Genomic DNA, 17,312 nt, shown 5'->3' with positions numbered 1-17,312 from the left:
CAGCACATCAGTGAGAACCACACATCTGCAGCCCCCTGTGTGTGCACCTGAGAGTGGCCACCTCCCAGGAGCTTCCGGGTCAGCCCAGGGCCCCACACGCCAGCCCGCTGGCCGCCCGGCTGGTCCCCGGCCTTTGCCCCTGAAGTTCCCTCCGACTGCCTCACTCTCCTGCAAGACGCCCATGGATTCGCCCCAACGTTCGGGTCTCACCTCAGCAGAGAGCAGGGGTGCAGCGCCCCTGGAGGTCAGCTGCACCAGTACCTGCCGTGAGTCCCCCAGGCCTGTGCTCCCCGGTCACCTGAGGACAGCATCCTGGGCTCCCAGAAACGTGGCCGGCCAACTCCCTCCTTCCTAGGGGGACGCGAGGTGCGCCCTCTGGTGGGCAGGGCCGAGCCCTGCTCTGTCTGCTCGCAGGGACACCGCACTGCTCTGTCCCCCATCCCTGTCCCCTTTGCGCCTTCCGGAGAACTTTCTTTTGCTTTCTTTAATTTGGCTTCCTTTAGATCAGCACACATGGTTGTCTTTAGCTGCCTATGGAAACCTCTCCTCACCTAAATCTCTCCTTCTTCCCCATCTACCTCTCGTCTCTCTCCTCCCCTCTCCCGCCCAGGTCACCTCCTCCACCCACCCCACCTCTGACCAACCCTAGAAGCCTGTTTTGGATTGAGCACCTGCACCAGGCCCCAACAGATCAGACTACAAATTGAAATGGAGGGGGCTGGCGCTGTGGCATAGTGGATTAAGCCTCTGCCTGCGGCGCTGGCATCCCACGTGGGTGCCCATTCAAGTCCCAGCTGCTCCATTTCCAATGCAGCTCCCTGCTAATGCGTCCAGGAAAACAGCAGAGGATGGCCCACACGGGGATGGGTGGAGCTCCAGGCTCCTGGCTTCTGCCTGGTCCAGCTCTGGCTGTTGCGGCCACTTGGGGAGTGAACCAGTAGATGGAAGATTCTCTCTCTCATTCTCTCTCTCTCTCTCTCTCTTTCTCTCTCTCTGTAACTCTTTCAGATAAATAAATAAATCTTTAAAAGACACATGGGAGGCCGGCGCCGTGGCTCACTAGGCTAATCCTCCACCTTGCGGCGCCGGCACACCGGGTTCTAGTCCCAGTCGGGGCGCCGGATTCTGTCCCGGTTGCCCCTCTTCCAGGCCAGCTCTCTGCTATGGCCAGGGAGTGCAGTGGAGGATGGCCCAGGTGCTTGGGCCCTGCACCCCATGGGAGACCAGGAAAAGCACCTGGATCCTGGCTCCTGCCATCGGATCAGCGCGGTGCGCCGGCTGCAACGGCGGCCATTGGAGGGTGAACCAACGGCAAAGGAAGACCTTTCTCTCTCTGTCTCTCTCTCTCACTGTCCACTCTGCCTGTCAAAAATTTAAAAAAAAAAAGACACACGGGAACGGAGTTGCCTGTGTTAAAGTCCCACGTCACCGCACAGAAGCGAAACTGTCACATGCTGTCCCGAGACCACAGAGCGAGAGAGGGAAGCCAGACTTCCCAAGCGGCCAGGCGGAGGGCTGGCGCCCTCCCCGCGGCTACAACTCACAGGGCCACCCAGCCTGACTGCTGCCTTCCCGTCCCTCCGTACTCGTCTGTTCTGGGCTTCTGCTTCTGCTTTTGTCAGCTCTCTGCCTGTGAAGCCCACCTCTTCGAGCCCACCCATGAGAACACGTACCCTGGGTATGGAACAAAGAGCTGCCTGATTCTAGAACCACAGAATAAGCCGAGTAAGATCTCTTGATTGGTTGTAACTTTGTCCTTTGATGGAGCATGGATGATTTTATCTGAAAGGCAGAGAGAGAGAGAGACAGGGCTCTTCCATCCACTGGTTCACCCCCCAAATGCCTGCATCAGCCAGAGCTGGGCCAGGCCAAAGCCAGCAGCCCAGAACTCAGTGTGGGTCTCCCAGGTGGATGGCAGGGACTCACAGACCGGAGCCGTCACCTGCGGCCTCCCAGGGCGCATGCTAGCAGGAACACAGGGTTGGAAGCAGAGCTGGGACTTGAGCCCAGGTGCTCTCATCTGGACACGGCTGTCCCACGCAGCGCCCTCACCCCTGGCTGCACACCTGCCGCCACCAGCAGTTATGGAAGTGTGCCAGGCAGGGAAGCACCTGTCGCCCAATCTGCAAGGCACATTCCCGGGCTTCCTCTAAGTGATGGTTTTCCTTGCAGAGGGAGACAGAGGAGAGACACACAGTGTACAAGCTAACCAGGGAGATGGCACCTTGCTCGGGACGCCGTGGGGGCTCGGCAGCAGGGCTCCAGGAACCGTCACACGACAGAGGGCAGGCAGCCATGGCTGGTATGCCAGAGCTCAGGCCTCCCAGGAGGGTCCCCTGTGCTCCAGGCACCACGCCGACCCTGGCACACTCCGCGTGCTTGGTTTAGGTGTCCACTCTGACAGGTGGCCCCAGCAGCTCCTGCCTATAGTGCCCAGGCCAGCACGGCAGGTGCATTCTCTGTTCTTGAAGGCTAGGATGCCAGCAACTATCCGTGTCTGTGTGTGGGTGTGTGTGCACGTGTATGTACGTGTATGTGTGTGGGTGCGTGTGCACGTGTATGTACGTGTCTGTGTGTGGGTGCGTGTGCACGTGTATGTACGTGTCTGTGTTTGGGTGCATGTGCATGTACGTGTATGTGTGGGGGTACGCGTGCACGTGTATGTACGTGTATGTGTGTGGGTGTGTGTGCACATGTATGTGGGGGGGTACGCGTGCACGTGTATGTACGTGTATATGTGTGGGTGTGTGTGCACGTGTATGTGTGTGTGTGGGTACGTGTGCACGTGTATGTACGTGTATGTGTGTGGGTGCATGTGCACGTGTATGTAGTGTCTGTGTGTGGGTGCGTGTGCACGTGTATGTACGTGTGTGGGGTACGCGTGCACATGTATGTACGTGTCTGTGTGGGTGTGTGCACATGTATGTACGTGTATGTGTGTGGGTGCATGTGCACGTGTATGTATGTGTATGTGTGTGGGTGCATGTGCACGTGTATGTACGTGTATGTGTGTGGGTGCATGTGCACGTGTATGTATGTGTATGTGTGTGGGTGCATGTGCACGTGTATTTACATATTTGTGTGTGGGTGCATGTGCACATGTATTTACGTATTTGTGTGTGGGTGCGTGTGCATGTGCATGTATGTGGGGGGGGTATGCGTGCACGTGTATGTACGTGTCTATGTGTGGGTGCATGTGCACATGTATTTACGTGTCTGTGTGGGTGCTTGTGCACGTGTATGTATGTGGATGTGTGTGGGTACATGTGCACATGTATGTATGTGTACATGTGTGGGTGTGTGTATGTGTAGGTACATGTGTATGTGTGTGGGTGCATGTGCACGTGTATGTATGTGGGGGTGCGTGTACACGTGTGTGTACGTGGATGTGTGTGGTGCATGTGCATGTACATGTGTGTGGGTGTGTGCACGGGCATGCACATGTCTGTGTGGGTGCGTGTGCACGTACGTGTATGTGGGTGCGGGTGCACATGCATGTACGTATGTTGCATGTGCATGTACATGTGGGGTGTGTGCACATGCATGTATGTGGGTGTGTATGTACATGTCTCTGTGTGGGTGCATGTGCACATGTATGTACATGTGTGTGGGTGCGTGTTCACGGGTATGTACATGTGTGTGGGTGCGTGTGCACAGGTATGTATGTGTGGGTATGTATGTGTGTGGGTGTGTATGCACGTGTATGTACGTATTTGTTTGTGGGTGCGTGTGCACGTGTATGTACATGCATGTGGGTGCATGTGCATGGGTGCATGTGTGTGTGGGTGTGTGTTCACGGGTATGTACATGTGTGTGGGTGCATGTGCACGTGTATGTGTGTGGGTGCATGTGTGTGTGGGTGTGTGTTCACGGGTATGTACATGTGTGTGGGTGCATGTGCACGTGTATGTACATGTGTGTGGGTGCATGTGCACGTGTATGTACATGTGTGTGGGTGCATGTGCACGTGTATGTGCGTGTCTGTGTGTGGGTGCGTGTGCATGTACGTGTGTGGGGGTGTGTGCACGTGTATGTACGTGTCCATGTGTGTGTGGGCACCACCCCCGGTGACGGGTCTCAGCCCCAGGTCCAAAGCCAGACAGAAGGGGCCGCTGAACCTCACCTGGTTCCTGGCCCAGTCCCAGATCCCCCACGTCCCAGCTCTAAGGACAAAGACACCTCACAGAGCCTGTGGAGAAATGGGATTAAAAGTAGCTTAACGTCCCTGTAGCGTGAAAACAAAGACTGAGATCTGTTTTTTCATAATACTCTTTCAGCCGGCGCCACGGCTCACTAGGCTAATCCTCCGCCTTGTGGCGCCGGCACACCGGGTTCTAGTCCCGGTCGGGGCGCCGGATTCTGTCCCGGTTGCCCCTCTTCCAGGCCAGCTCTCTGCTGTGGCCCGGGAGTGCAGTGGAGGATGGCCCAAGTCCTTGGGCCCTGCACCCCATGGGAGACCAGGAAAAGCACCTGGCTCCTGGCTTCGGATCAGCACGATGCGCCGGCCGCAGCATGCCGGCCGCGGCGGCCATTGGAGGGTGAACCAACGGCAAAAGGAAGACCTTTCTTTCTGTCTCTCTCTCTCTCACTGTCCACTCTGCCTGTCAAAAAAAAAAAAAAAAATGCCCAGGCATAATACTCTTTCAGATTTTGAAGACCCCCTCAGACGGAAGCTGAGTCCCCGTGTGGGTGCCTTTGATACGGACGCCACACACTGCCAGACCCCAGGCCCCCAGCCTCCCTCCCTCAGCTCAAAGCGGTTTGCCCTGCTTCCAGGACTGCCGGTCGGCCTCCTGGGGCCCCAGAACCAGGCTCCCGAGGTCGGGCATCTCCTCTGAAATCCAGGCGTGCAGTCCTGCCTGAACAAAAGGGACCAAGCACCTGCGTGTGGCCCCCCACACTGACCGAAGCCCCTTTGCCAAAATCAGAATTTCCAGAACACGGCATCGCTGACCAATCAGAGGCGGCCACAGGCACTGCGGTCCCACCAGACTTGCACGCGCTCTGGACACACCCCTGTCGACCCCGACTCCACTCTGCAAGATCCCTGACCCTTAATGCCCTGAGGAGTGCAGAATCAAGAGCGGCCGCCTAATTCCTTGCTCTGCACCTTGCAAACACAAGCCCACTTCCTTCGGCCAACTCCAGCTCAGCGACTGGCGTAGTGTGTGTTGGGTGAGCGGACTCAGGTCTGCCGGCTCTACAGCTAGGTGGTAGCCATGAAGGGACTCAAGTCCCAGGTGGACAGCTTGCCCATGGCACCCGGGTCCCTGACTGTCACCTGCGGGAGCCATCCTGCAGAATGCTAGCCTCAGGGATGCCCCCTAGTGGCTGACTACTGACCAGGCATCTCTGGCCCAAAGTACTCTGGAGCAAAAGAGACCAGGTTGGGATTAGCTCCGGATTTGGTGGCAGGGTCATGCCTGACAATGCCAAGGTTGGATCTCAGCGCTGATTTGGTTCAGCTGTGACTGGGCATTGTTTTTTTTTTTTAAGGGACTTCCTCTTTTAGGAGCCAGCAGGATCACTGACAGGTTGCTTTGTAACTTGATGAACTTGTTTTTGTCTTTTTAAAAAAGCAGGTCTGGCCTTAAATAGCAATGGGTAATCAGAGCTCTGTTCTTTTTTCTGCAAGATGGAGAAATCTTAGTTATGAATTGAGAGAGAGAAAAGGATGATGCTTTTACTGTGATACTACTTCTGGCCACAATACCCCCTGGGATCAAAGGAGACGCGGCCACTTAGGTTCTGAGTTCCATCACTCTTTCCCAGGTAGCGCTGTTGAGTGAGACAAAATGCCACACGTACAAGCTCTTATGAGCCAACACGGAGAAGATGAAACACAGCTGGAAAGACGGCTAGGAAAGAACTGGATTAACCCAAATGCCTTTTGGGTAGTAACACAAAGACTTCTTTTTATTAAAAAGTTGTTTTACATTTGCTGGGGGTAAGAAGTAAAGATGTTCTCAGAATTATTAATTCACATCTGCAGCCAGGTTTGCTGGCCAGGAATAGCTACCTTTGTTAATATGTAAAACGAAAAAGTGTAATTTTGACCTAAGAACACATGATGCCCATGAAGGGACTATGATATGGTGTCCATGGCTTCCTGGGGACTAAGTACAACACTTTAGCTTGTAGAGTTTTTTCTTTGGTAATAGCTTAAAATATGCCCGATTGTGTAATATCTTTCTTTTTTTCTTTTTTAAGAGATTTTGTATATTAATTTGAGAGGTAGAGTTACAGACAGTGAGAGGGAGAGACAGAGAGAAAGCTCTTCCGTCCATTGGTTCACTCCCCAAATGGCCACAACGGCCAGAGCTGCGCCGATCCAAGCCAGGAACCAGGTGCCTCCTCCTGGTCTCCCATGCAGGTGCAGGGCTCAAGCACTTGGGCCATCCTCCACTGCCTTCCTGGGCCACAGCAGAGAGCTGGACTTGAAGAGGAGCAGCCGGGACTAGAACCAGTGCCCATATGGGATGCCAGCGCTGCAGGCAGAGGATTAACCTACTGTGCCACAGCGCCAGCCCCTAATATCTGTTTCTTAAGTAAATTGAGTAAATATAAAAGAGATAAATGTTGTAAATATAAATTCAAGTACTTTTTGACTTCTTAAATTCTATAAAACGAACGTGTGGGTCTATAAATAAATGTTTTCATGAAATGTTAGCTGACAGTTGGAGAGTGCTTTCTCTGTTTTCACTAGGAACTAAAGTTACTAAGAGCGAAAAATAATTCTAATCTGTATATGGTAAATAAAATAGAAATGAGGGGCTGGGGTTGTGGTACAGCACCTACGACACCTACAATGCCAGAGTCCCAAATGAGCACTGGTTCAAGTCCTGACTGCTCTATTTCTGATCCAGCTCCTGCTAATGTGCACCCTGGAAGACAGCCTGTGGTAGACCCACGTGGCAGATCTTCATGGAGTCCCGGGCTCCACTTCAGCCTGGTCCAGTCCAGTTGTTGCAGCCATTTGTGGAGTGAACTAGTGGATGGAAAAATCTCATGCTGTCTTTCTCTCTCTCACTCTGCTTTCCAAATATATATATATATATATATATAAAGATTTATTTATTTGTTTGAGAGGCAGAGTTACAGAGGGAGAGACAGAAAGAGAGAGGTCTTAACATCCGCTGGTTCATTCCCCAAGTAGCAACAACAGCTGGAGCTCGGCCAGTATGAAGCCAGGAGCCTCTTCCAGGTCTCCCACGTGGGTGCAGGGACCCAAGCACCTGGGCCATCAGCAAGGAGCTGGATCAGAAGTGGAGCAGCCAAGACTTGAACCGGCGCCCATATGGGATGCCGGCGCTGCAGGCCGATGCTTAACTTAACCACAGCCTCAGCCCTGGTGGATACATAAATTTTTAAAAACAAACAAAATCGCTGTGATTAAATAGATGGCTACTGCTTACAATGACCTGAGATCCTGTTTCCCCCGACCTCACTGGCAGGCTCCCCCGGGGTGCCCCTGTGACTCAGACTCTCAGCGGGGGCCCTGCACCTCCTCAGAGGTCTCTCACCTGTTGAGATGGTAACCAAGGAGGCTCACGCGGCTGTGCGGAAAACACTGCCAATTTGAGAAACGCTAAACTTTACTTTTTTAAAAATTATCTATTTATTTTGAAATTCCAAGTTACAGAAAAAGAAGGAGAGAGACAGAGACACAGAGACACAGAGAGAGAGGGCGGTCTTCCATCTGCTGGTTCACTCCCCAGATGGCTGTAAAGGCCAGGGTTGGGCTAGGCTGAAGCCGGAAGTCAGGAGCTTCGTCTGGTCTCCTACACAGTGGCAGAGGCCCAAGCACTTGGCCATCTGCTGCTGCTTTTCCCGGGCCATCAGCAGGGAGCTGGATCAGAGTGGAGCAGCCGGGATCATACTGGGCCCACAGAGGGTACCGGCATCACAGGGGGCAGCTTTACCCACCACACCAAGTGCCGGCCCCAGACGAGGGTATTTAAGTGTAGAACCAAAAGTAACTTCCGAAAAATTACGTGTTTAGTTTTGTTGCGTGTTTGTTTGTTTGTTTTTGGAGGGCGAGGGGGGTATAGTGTGACAGAGAAATCTTTCATCTGCTGGTTCACTTCCCAAATGCCTACCCAAGTGAAGCCAGAAGCAAGACCCAGTCCAGGTCTCCCACCTAAGGGGCAGGGGTCCAGCTCCTGACGCTCCCAGGAAGCTGGAACTGGGAGCCACAGGACCGGCCCAGCTCCAGCGTTGAGGCCATCCGGGGAGTAAACCAATGGATGGAAGCTCTCTGTCGCTGTAACTCTGCCTTTCAAATAAATAAATCTTTAACATACATATTCAAAAACTATGAGTATTTTTGTTCCTCATGGCAATGTGGTTATTCGTGTATGTTCAGTAAGAACCTATTCTCCTCTTTTTATTTATTTCTTTATTTGAAAGGCAGTTACAGAGAGACAGACAGACAGGAGAGCTTCCATCCGCTGGTTCCCTCCCAGATGGCTGCAATGGCAGGGGCTGGGCCAGGTCAAAGTCAGGGGCCCGGAACTTCAGCAGCACTGGCTGAAGTAACTGTGCCATCTTTTGCTGCTTTCCTGGTGCGTTAGCAGGGAGCTGGATTGGAAGCGGAGCAACTGGGGCTCGAACTGGCACCCATATGGGATGCCAGCGTCACAGGCAGCGGCTTAACCCACTGTGCCATGATGTCAGCCCCAAGAATCTACTTTTCTTAATAATAACAAGATACAATTGGAAAACTGGCACAGGGACCCACATTGTGGCGTGAAGTGTAAAGCCACCGCCTGCAGTGCCAGCATCCCATATGGGCACTGGTTCGAGTCCCAGCTGCTCCACTTCCAATCCAGCTCTCTGCTATGGCCTGGGAAAGCAGTAGAGGATGGCCCAAGTCCTTGGGCCCCTGCACCCACATGGGAGGCCTGAAAGAAACTCCCGGCTGCTGGCTACGGTCTGGCCCAGCCCTGGCTATTGTGGCCATCTGGGGAGTAAACCAGTGGGCAGAAGCGTGTGCTCTCTGTCTCTCTCTCTCTCTCTCTCTCTCACTCTGCCTTTCAAATAAATAAAAAGAAATCTTTAAAAAAAAAAAAAGTTATCTCAAGAAACAAACTATTGGGGCCGGTGCTGTGTGTAGCAGGTAAAGCCACCACCTATAGTGCCAGCATCCCCTATGGGCACCAGTCTGAGTCCCAGCTGCTCCACTTCCAATCCATAGCTCTCTGCTATGGCCTGGGAAAGCAGTGGAGGATGGCCCAAGTCCTTAGGCCCCTGGACCCACATGGGAGACCCAGAAGAAGCTCCTGGCTCCTGGCTTTGGATCGGCTCAGCTCCAGCCATTGTGACCATCTGGGTAGTGAACCAGGGATGGAAGACTCTCGGTCTCTACTTCTCTGACTTTCAAGTAAACAAATAAAATCTTTTTAAAAAATGAATAAAGTATTAAAAGAGAGAACATTGGCATATATAGAAATGTACACAGAACGCCTGGCTTCGAGGGTTCCCAGCCTTACAGTGAGTAAATAAAACTCACTTCTAAGCACAAAAGAGTCAGCCCTACAAATGGTGAGCAAAAACCTAAAGTCAGCCTTGGTCTCGCCTCCCAGGCCTGGTGTTCTCCCAGTCTGGGATTATGGTCTTGCCTCCCGGGCCTGGTGTTCTCTCAGTCTGGGATTATGGTCTCGCCTCCCGGGCCTGGTGTTCTCTGTCTGTCTGGGATTACAGTTCGCCTGGCGTTCTCTCCGTCTGGGATTGCTGCCTGGTACGTCAACGTGGCCCACTGCACTTAGGCAACTACGTGAACCCGAAACTATACACCAGCCGCTACTGGATCACAACTCCGCGCACTGCTGTCGGGGTGCCGGCTCGCTTGGTTCGGCTCCTGCTGGGTTGCTTTTGTGCTGTCCTCTTTGGGCTTCTATGCCTGTCGCCTGTCAAAATTCCCCATCTACAGCTCCTCCCTGAACAGTGCCGACCTGACACCTTGAGCTGATGACGCTTGCCCGCAGAACAGTCCAGTTAAACTGAGCGGCGCACTCCAGTAAACTCGGCCCACCCCTGCAAAACCTCTCTGTTGCTCCGATGTGGCTGGAGGGTTTTTTCGGATACCGACTTCTGAGCATCAGTCACCTCCCTTTCAAGGTGGGACCAGACCAGAGCAGCAACCAGGACGGCGGGGGACACAGGAGGCCAGCTGCAGCCTCATTCATCGGCAGCATTCTCAGACAAGGGTTTCGATGGCAAGGGAGGCACAGGCCTCACCCCTACACCCCAACAGATAACTCCGAGGGCTAACGCGAGGGTTCTCACACACGGCTACCTGCCAGTAACTGTCACAAAAGGCTGCCAGAACCAGTCCTCCCTGCAGACAACAGGGATATAACCAGACATGGCGCTTGGCGGTCGCACGGCTAGTGCCAGAATCGACGTAAGCCAAGGCACGGTTTACAGCCTGTCCACTACAACAGGCTGCATGCAGAGCTGCAAACACCGCTAGGAACAAACCCGCCGGACAGACACCCCCGAGTTCCTCGCCCTGTGTGACAGCTGCCGTTTGTAAATAACCGAGTGACATACACACGGCTGCCAGTGCTGCCTGCGCTGCCGGTGTTAACACTCCGTCAGATTTCGCCCAAAGCCCCCGGTAGAGATTGGCTCTCTTCCATTTGCTCAAGACTCATTGAGGCGAGACTTTATTGGCTGTTTATGGCACAGTAAGATGTGTGACACGAGTGCTGTGATGTGGCTGCCCGTGGGGGGAGGGGGGATGCGCACCCTCATGAACACAGCATGAGACACGCACAGCTCCCAGTAGCCCTGGGAGTGTTTCTCTGTCTCTCCAAGGCACACACCCCCACATCAAGGCTATGCCGGACTCCACACTAAGCCCTAATCAGTCGCTCCACTGCTGGTTGGTGACTGGACGTCCCAGGGGGCAGACACTGCTAAGCCTTCTGGTTTACATGAGAGATGTAAAAATACTAGTCTGCTGCTGCTGTCACTGTTGTTATGCAATGATGCACCTGCAAGGCAAATTTATTCAGAGACCAATTGGGCCAAACCCGGTTAAACTGGGGACTAGGAATGTTCTTCAACTTTTTAAAAAAGATTTATGTTGCAAGTGAGAGTTACAGAAAGAGGGACATACACACACACACACACACACACACACATATATCTTCCATCCACTGGATCACTCCCCAGGTGGCTGCAACAGCCAGTGCCGGGCCAGACAGAAGCCAGGAGTTTCATCGAGGTCTCCCACATGGGTGGCAGGGGCCATCTGCTGCTTTTCCTGATATGCCACGATGCTGGCTCCAGGAATTTTCTTTAAATACAACACTTGGAGCTGGTGCTGTGGCACAGCAGGTTAAGCCACTGCCTGCAATGCTGGCATCTCATATGGGCGCTGGTTCGTGTCCCAGCTGCTCCACTTCCGATCCAGCTCTCTGCTGTGGCCTGGGAAAGCAGTGGAGGATGGCCCAAGTGTTTAGGCCCCTGCACCCACGTGGGAGACCCGGATGGAGCTCTTGCTCCTGCTTCGGCCTGGCCCAGCCCTGGCTGTTGTGGTCATGTGGACACTGAACCAGCAGATGGAAGGCCTCTTTAACTCTTTCAAAATAAACAAACAAACAATCTTTTTTAAAAAGACAAACCTTTTGGAGCTCATTCCACCTGTGACAGCAGCACCCAGCATGCAGGGGCCAGAACGGAGCGGCAGTAGTGGCCCTGGGGCGACTGCCCAATGGCACCCGCGCCACCTCCTCATCACACTGTTGCTGGGCAAGCCTCGAGCTGGGGTTTCGCCTCTTGGTGCCTGTCTCTGAACTTGGCTTCAGGGTTCTGTCGATTCTGTGAGCGATGCAATACCCCTTACCCTGGGTTTGAGCGCTGGTTCGCGACCCCAGAATCCCAGCTCCCTCTGTGAACTCAGCCAGACAACCTCCTCTCTCTGTAGGTGAAGTCCCCGGGGCTGCCGACAGCTCCTGGCTCCGCCCACACAGGGCGGGTAACGCTTCTCTAACCCCAGAGTCAACTCGGGCCCAACTTCTGAGAATGACAATGAAATCGGCGTTTATTTGTTGCAGTACTTATCATAGTAAGCCAGGACTCTTGATCTCTGAAATGAGAGGGTTTGTTGAGCCGTGACAGGTGCCAGCCAGAAAGGACCAGGTCATGGGGCGAGTTCCTGCAGCTTCCAGCAGCAAGGCTACAAAGCAGCTGGGAAAATGCCCGCAGGGTCCAGAGCCAGGAGATATCTGAGGGAAACGTGGAGAAGGAAGGCTGAAGTTGCCTGCCTTGCACCTGCCCTGGCCAGAGAAGCAGGGTGGGACGAGGTGACGGGAGAGAGCTTGGGGACGGGAGGGTGGTCCAGGAGGAGTTCCCGCTCCCGGCTGGCCCTGGTGGGGTCACCAGCAGGATGCAGTGGTGCTGGGGTTGTGATGGGACGGGAGCTGGGGTTTTAACGGACACTCAGGGGCAGGAACTGATCTTCAGCTGTTTTGCCCCTGTGGCCCGGGATTAAACCCAGGGCATCCTGGAAGTTCCGCCCTTATCAATCAGCCCGGCTCCGTGACGGGATTTAAGCCACATCTTTGTGCTCATTCTCTAGAAAGCATTTCTCGCTCCTGGGACTGACCTCACCCCCAAGTCAGTTCATCCTCAACACTGGCGGCTCTGGCAGCCCAGCGCCGTGTGTGCACCCCGGGCAGTGCGGCAGGTTCAAGGCGGTCCAGGCACCGGCCAGGGTGATTGAGGTTGCTCTTGACAATCTGGGGGAGGAAGACTCCTTAGAGCAACACTGATGACACCATCGGGGACCTTAGGACACGGAGGGCAGCCCTAACTGGCATCCACCGGGACGAGGCTGCTCTTGGGGACTGTGAGTTTCTGGGGGGGGCCCTGGCATCCACGATGGGATGACCCAGAGGACAGATCCTCCCCCCAGGCCTCACACTGGTATGTACACTTGCCCACATGTTGCAGGGATGAAACCAAAGATCATGCGTGATGCTGTCACGGCATCAGTTACCCTGTTTATGTAAAACTATGACAGCTGCTTTCAGCACGTGTCCTTTGGACACACCAACACACGGAGAAGTGCGCGCATCATACATGCTGTGGATCATAAAGCGAACTGTACGTTGCCGCGCAGGCCCAGAGGGACACTGCGAGCCTCACCACGTCCCTCTGGCGCCCCCAAATCCTGGTTCTTACAGTCACACGACGGTCGTCACTTCCTCTTTATACTTTTACCATAGAACACTTCCTCGGACATTGGTGAGAAATGGGATCATACATACTCTTTCATGTGTATTTTAAATCAAACAATAGATTTTTAAAAAATTTTATTTATTTCTAAGAGACAGAGAGCAAGCGTCCACCCATCATAGCGCGGGCTGGGCCAGGCCAAAGCCAGAAGCCCAGGGCACCATCTGGGTCTCCAGTGTTGGTGACAGAGACCCAGGTTCTTCAGCTACCGCCTGCTGCCTCCTGGGTGTGCACTGCAGGAAGCTGGAATGACAGCGGAGCTGAGACTCCAACCCAGATGCCCTGACGTGGGATGTGGGTGTCCCGGGCAGCACCCTAACCACTGTACCCCAAGTCCCCCCACCCCAGCCTCTTTGGGGTTTAGATTTTGTCACTCGGAGCCTGCTGAAGGCTCACGCGTGTTGCCGCACTTGGTTGTTAACTGTTCACTGTGTGCCCCAGCAGCACTCTACTGTGTGATTGACACATTTATCTACCTATCACACTGCAGGGGGCAGACAGCGCCACCAAGAGCATCCCCTCGCAGGCTCCTGTCACACACACCACCCCAGGCCTGCTAGACGGTCAGGCCAGCCTGCCTGCAGCCTTCCTGGAAGATGCCACAGGCCTCCCCGCCGACAGCACCAGCACTGCCCCGGCACCCCGTGCTGGGTTAACTCACATCCTCAGCTTACTGCTTACTGTTGGGTTTATGAGCCACCTGGTTTTCCTTTCTCCCTCTTCCGATTTGTGCCTCTTCTCACTGGTTTGCGGTTCTTTCTACGTTCTAGATTCTCGCCCTCCGTCGGTTATGCGTGATGTGAGGCTTCTCCCACTCTGTGGCCTGTGGTTCCAACTCTTCACGCCTTTTTTTTTTTTTAAATGAATGCTTGCTTATCTCAAGCTCTTTGGTTTTTTTTTTTTTTTTTTTTTTTTTGACAGGCAGAGTGGACAGTGAGAGAGACAGAAAGAAAGGTCTTCCTTTGCCGTTGGTTCACCCTCCAATGGCCGCCGCGGCCGGTGTGCTGCGGCCGGCGCACCGCGCTGATCCGATGGCAGGAGCCAGGTACTTATCCTGGTCTCCCATGGGGTGCAGGGCCCAAGCACTTGGGCCATCCTCCACTGCACTCCCGGACCACAGCAGAGAGCTGGCCTGGAAGAGGGGCAACCGGGACAGAATCCGGCACCCCGACCAGGACTAGAACCCGGTGTGCCGGTGCCGCAAGGCAGAGGATTAGCCTAGTGAGCCGTGGCGCCAGTCGGGGGTATTTTCTTTATCATCTCTTCCAAAGGTTTAGTTTCGTCTTTCACACCGAGACCTGTCACCAGAGGAGCTGTATGTCCAGGGTCCCAGCAACCCCCCACTCCTAGAGGGTCTGTAAACATCTCCCTACGCTTCTCTTCCTGGGAAACAGGTAACGGAGCTTCTCTGCTGATTTTAATTTGGGCCACTGTGCATGACTGGGTTTTGGGGTGGTGCAGAGAGAAGCACAATGGAACCGCGGACGTGTTCGCCTGCTGGTGCTGGCGCTGGCCCGGGCCCTGGCTGGCTGTGCGAGGACCGGTGAGTGCTTCGTCCATCCCAAGGGTGGAGGGCAGGCTCCACTCCTGTGCTGCAGACAGCAGATGGGGTCTGGGCTGGGGAAGGTCATCGTGCAGTGGCTTAGACAGTAAATCAAACTCACCTGTAGGAACGCTTAGAGGCCACATCGAAAGGCGGTTTAGCTACAGTCACTGGTTGGACAAATTTTATTGCAGGAGCCAAAACACACACGTATGTTCCTTTGACATACAGGTGCAACACAGATGATGGCTTGGTTTTGAACATAGTGTGCAAGTTAACCGTCACTAGGAACTCCTCCAACCACTGCCACCCAGTAGCAGGTGCGTGGCACAGTGCAGAGCGGGGCAAGCACAGGCCGTCCACAAACCACAAGACCACAGGCCCGCTGCTCCCTCAACACAGGGCCCCAATGAGAGGTGCAGGCGCCAGCTCTATTGTTTCCTTGTTAGCAGGCTAACTTGGACTTGGCCTTGTCTACTCCTGCCCCTGGCACTCCACCACTGACCTCATGGGTCTACAGCCTTCAATCAAGCCGAGCTGCCTGCCTTCCCACGCCCAGCTCAGACAGACCCCTGGGGTCCGCGGTCCCTCGGAACCCTCTCGCGTTCTGCGTTTCTCCCCACACTGCGCCTTCGCGGCTGCAGGTGGAAGGGTCTTCTGACCAACTCCAGCCCCCGGCAGCACCAGCCCAAAACAGAACCCGTGCGAGGCGCCGGGCCATGCAGTCGGCCCCGCACGCTGGATCTGGCCGTGTGTGCCTGCTGGCGGAGCCGGGGAGCCCTGGGTCTTCTCAGGCACCAGCGACCCTCCCTGGCCTCCAGGTCTGCACATTCTGTGATCTCAGTCTTTGTTTTTAGAAACAAAACGCCACTTCTTCACTGCAGGCTACCTGGACGAGCACTTTCCCATGAGCTCTCCTCCGCCAGGGATGGGGGGCGGGGCGGGGGAGAGGCCACACTTTTGGCTGGGGAAGCCAGAGCAAAGCAGCAGCCTGAAGTGTTGGGAGCCGGCCAAGGTGGCCACACACCTGGTGGGGGATGACGGACACGGGCGGGCCAGTTCTGCCACCCTCGGCCCTCTGTGCTGAGGCACGCCCAGGAGCTGCCAGGTATATGGGGGGGAGGGGGGAGGGTTCACAACTCACACAAACTGGGCGCTGCGTATCAGGCGATCGTTAAGTCTAGAAATTCCAGTAAGAGTACAAAAAGTCACTTCCTGGAAGACGGGCAGGGAGAGAGAGAGATAGGAAAGCCATTAAACCCAGGCTCAGTTCCCTGGGGCGCAGCAGCAGGAGCTGGCCCTCGCCCTGAGACTTGAAGTCGGAATGACAGGGGGACACAGGAGTGGAGAGGGGCCCCGGCTGGAGCTCAAAGGCTCATGGGAGCTGTGGCTGCCCAGGGCGGAGGCGGGTGGGGAAGATCCTAAGCTCTCTCCCGTGGCCGCCCCAAACACCAGACGCACAGGACACGCAGTTACATGTGCAAGGGAGTCCCGTCTCAAGCATGCACAGAAAGGTGTGAACCCGGTGCTGACTCCAGAGTGCCCTAACCCCAGACACACCCACCGAGAGAGTCTAACAGGCCAGGGCTGGGCTTGTCCCTGGGCACCTAATCCCCACCCCACTCCCACCCCCAAAACAGGCAGGAGAGCGGGCGCGGGTGTGAGAGCCAGGCGAGGACGGAGGCTTAGAATGGGTGCATCACACAGACGGCTGTGTCTGGCCGGGGAGAGGTTAAAACAACAGAGCTGAGAATGAGGCGAGCCTATCCGAGGCTCCTCCAGCCACGCAGAGCAGGATCGATAATTTAAAAAACAAAAAAATGAGATGCAGATGGGACATATAGACAAGAGATGGCCCCCGTCCACTCATTCACTTCCCAAATGCCCACGATGGCCGGGCCGGGGACCAGGACACAGGAAGTCAATTCAGGTCTCCCATGTGAATGGCAGGAACCCAAACACTTGAGCCATCGCCGGCCGCCTCGCGGGGTGTGCAGCGGCGGGAGCCAGCGCCGGGACTCGAACCCGGGTATCCCGAGGCCAGCTTGCGTGAGGTTTCCGGTCACCGGCAACACGGTGACCCGTGATGGACACCATTGCAAGGCAGAGGCAAACACCGCGTCTCCAGCACGCTTCCCACGCACTCAAGATCTCCTCAAGACACCGGCGAGACACCGCTGCCTCACGACCCCTGCCTGTGCCCCCAGCCCGGCGCCCACCCTCAGGCCGGGGTCCCTCCGGTCACCGCAGCCCGCCCCGCGGTCCACTCCACCTGTTCTCCTCCTGCGGGCCGGGTCCCAGGGCGCGTCGTCGGGGAACAGACGGTCCGCGGCGGCTTCCTCCCGAGAGCGCGCGCAGCCCCGCTAGCTCGCCTGGACCCGCGCCACGCCGCCCTGGCGCGCTGCCGGAAGTGGGCGGGCGCGTGACCTCGCCGCGACCCTTCCAGCCGGCGCTGAGCGCCCGCGCACCAGCCAATCGCGCGTCCCGGGCCGCCGCGTCACGGCCAGGCTGGCCAATGGGC

General features: G+C 55.4%; 1 long non-coding RNA gene across 1 annotated transcript; it reads right to left on the bottom strand.

The window, feature by feature from the left end:
• Positions 1–13,965: 13,965 nt before the first annotated feature.
• On the bottom strand, positions 13,966–17,200 carry LOC138846984 (uncharacterized). Its single transcript, XR_016225794.1, has 3 exons — positions 17,064–17,200; positions 15,936–16,006; positions 13,966–14,093 (listed from the first exon to the last, which is right to left on the bottom strand). It is a non-coding gene; the product is annotated as an uncharacterized LOC138846984 (long non-coding RNA).
• Positions 17,201–17,312: the final 112 nt, after the last annotated feature.

Source organism: Oryctolagus cuniculus, chromosome 19, assembly GCF_051225735.1.
Source record: "Oryctolagus cuniculus isolate XC-2025 breed Fujian yellow rabbit chromosome 19, ASM5122573v1, whole genome shotgun sequence".
Taxonomy (NCBI): domain Eukaryota; kingdom Metazoa; phylum Chordata; class Mammalia; order Lagomorpha; family Leporidae; genus Oryctolagus; species Oryctolagus cuniculus.
The sequence above is the reverse complement of the archived record's forward strand: the minus strand, read 5'-3'. Positions and strand labels throughout refer to the sequence as shown.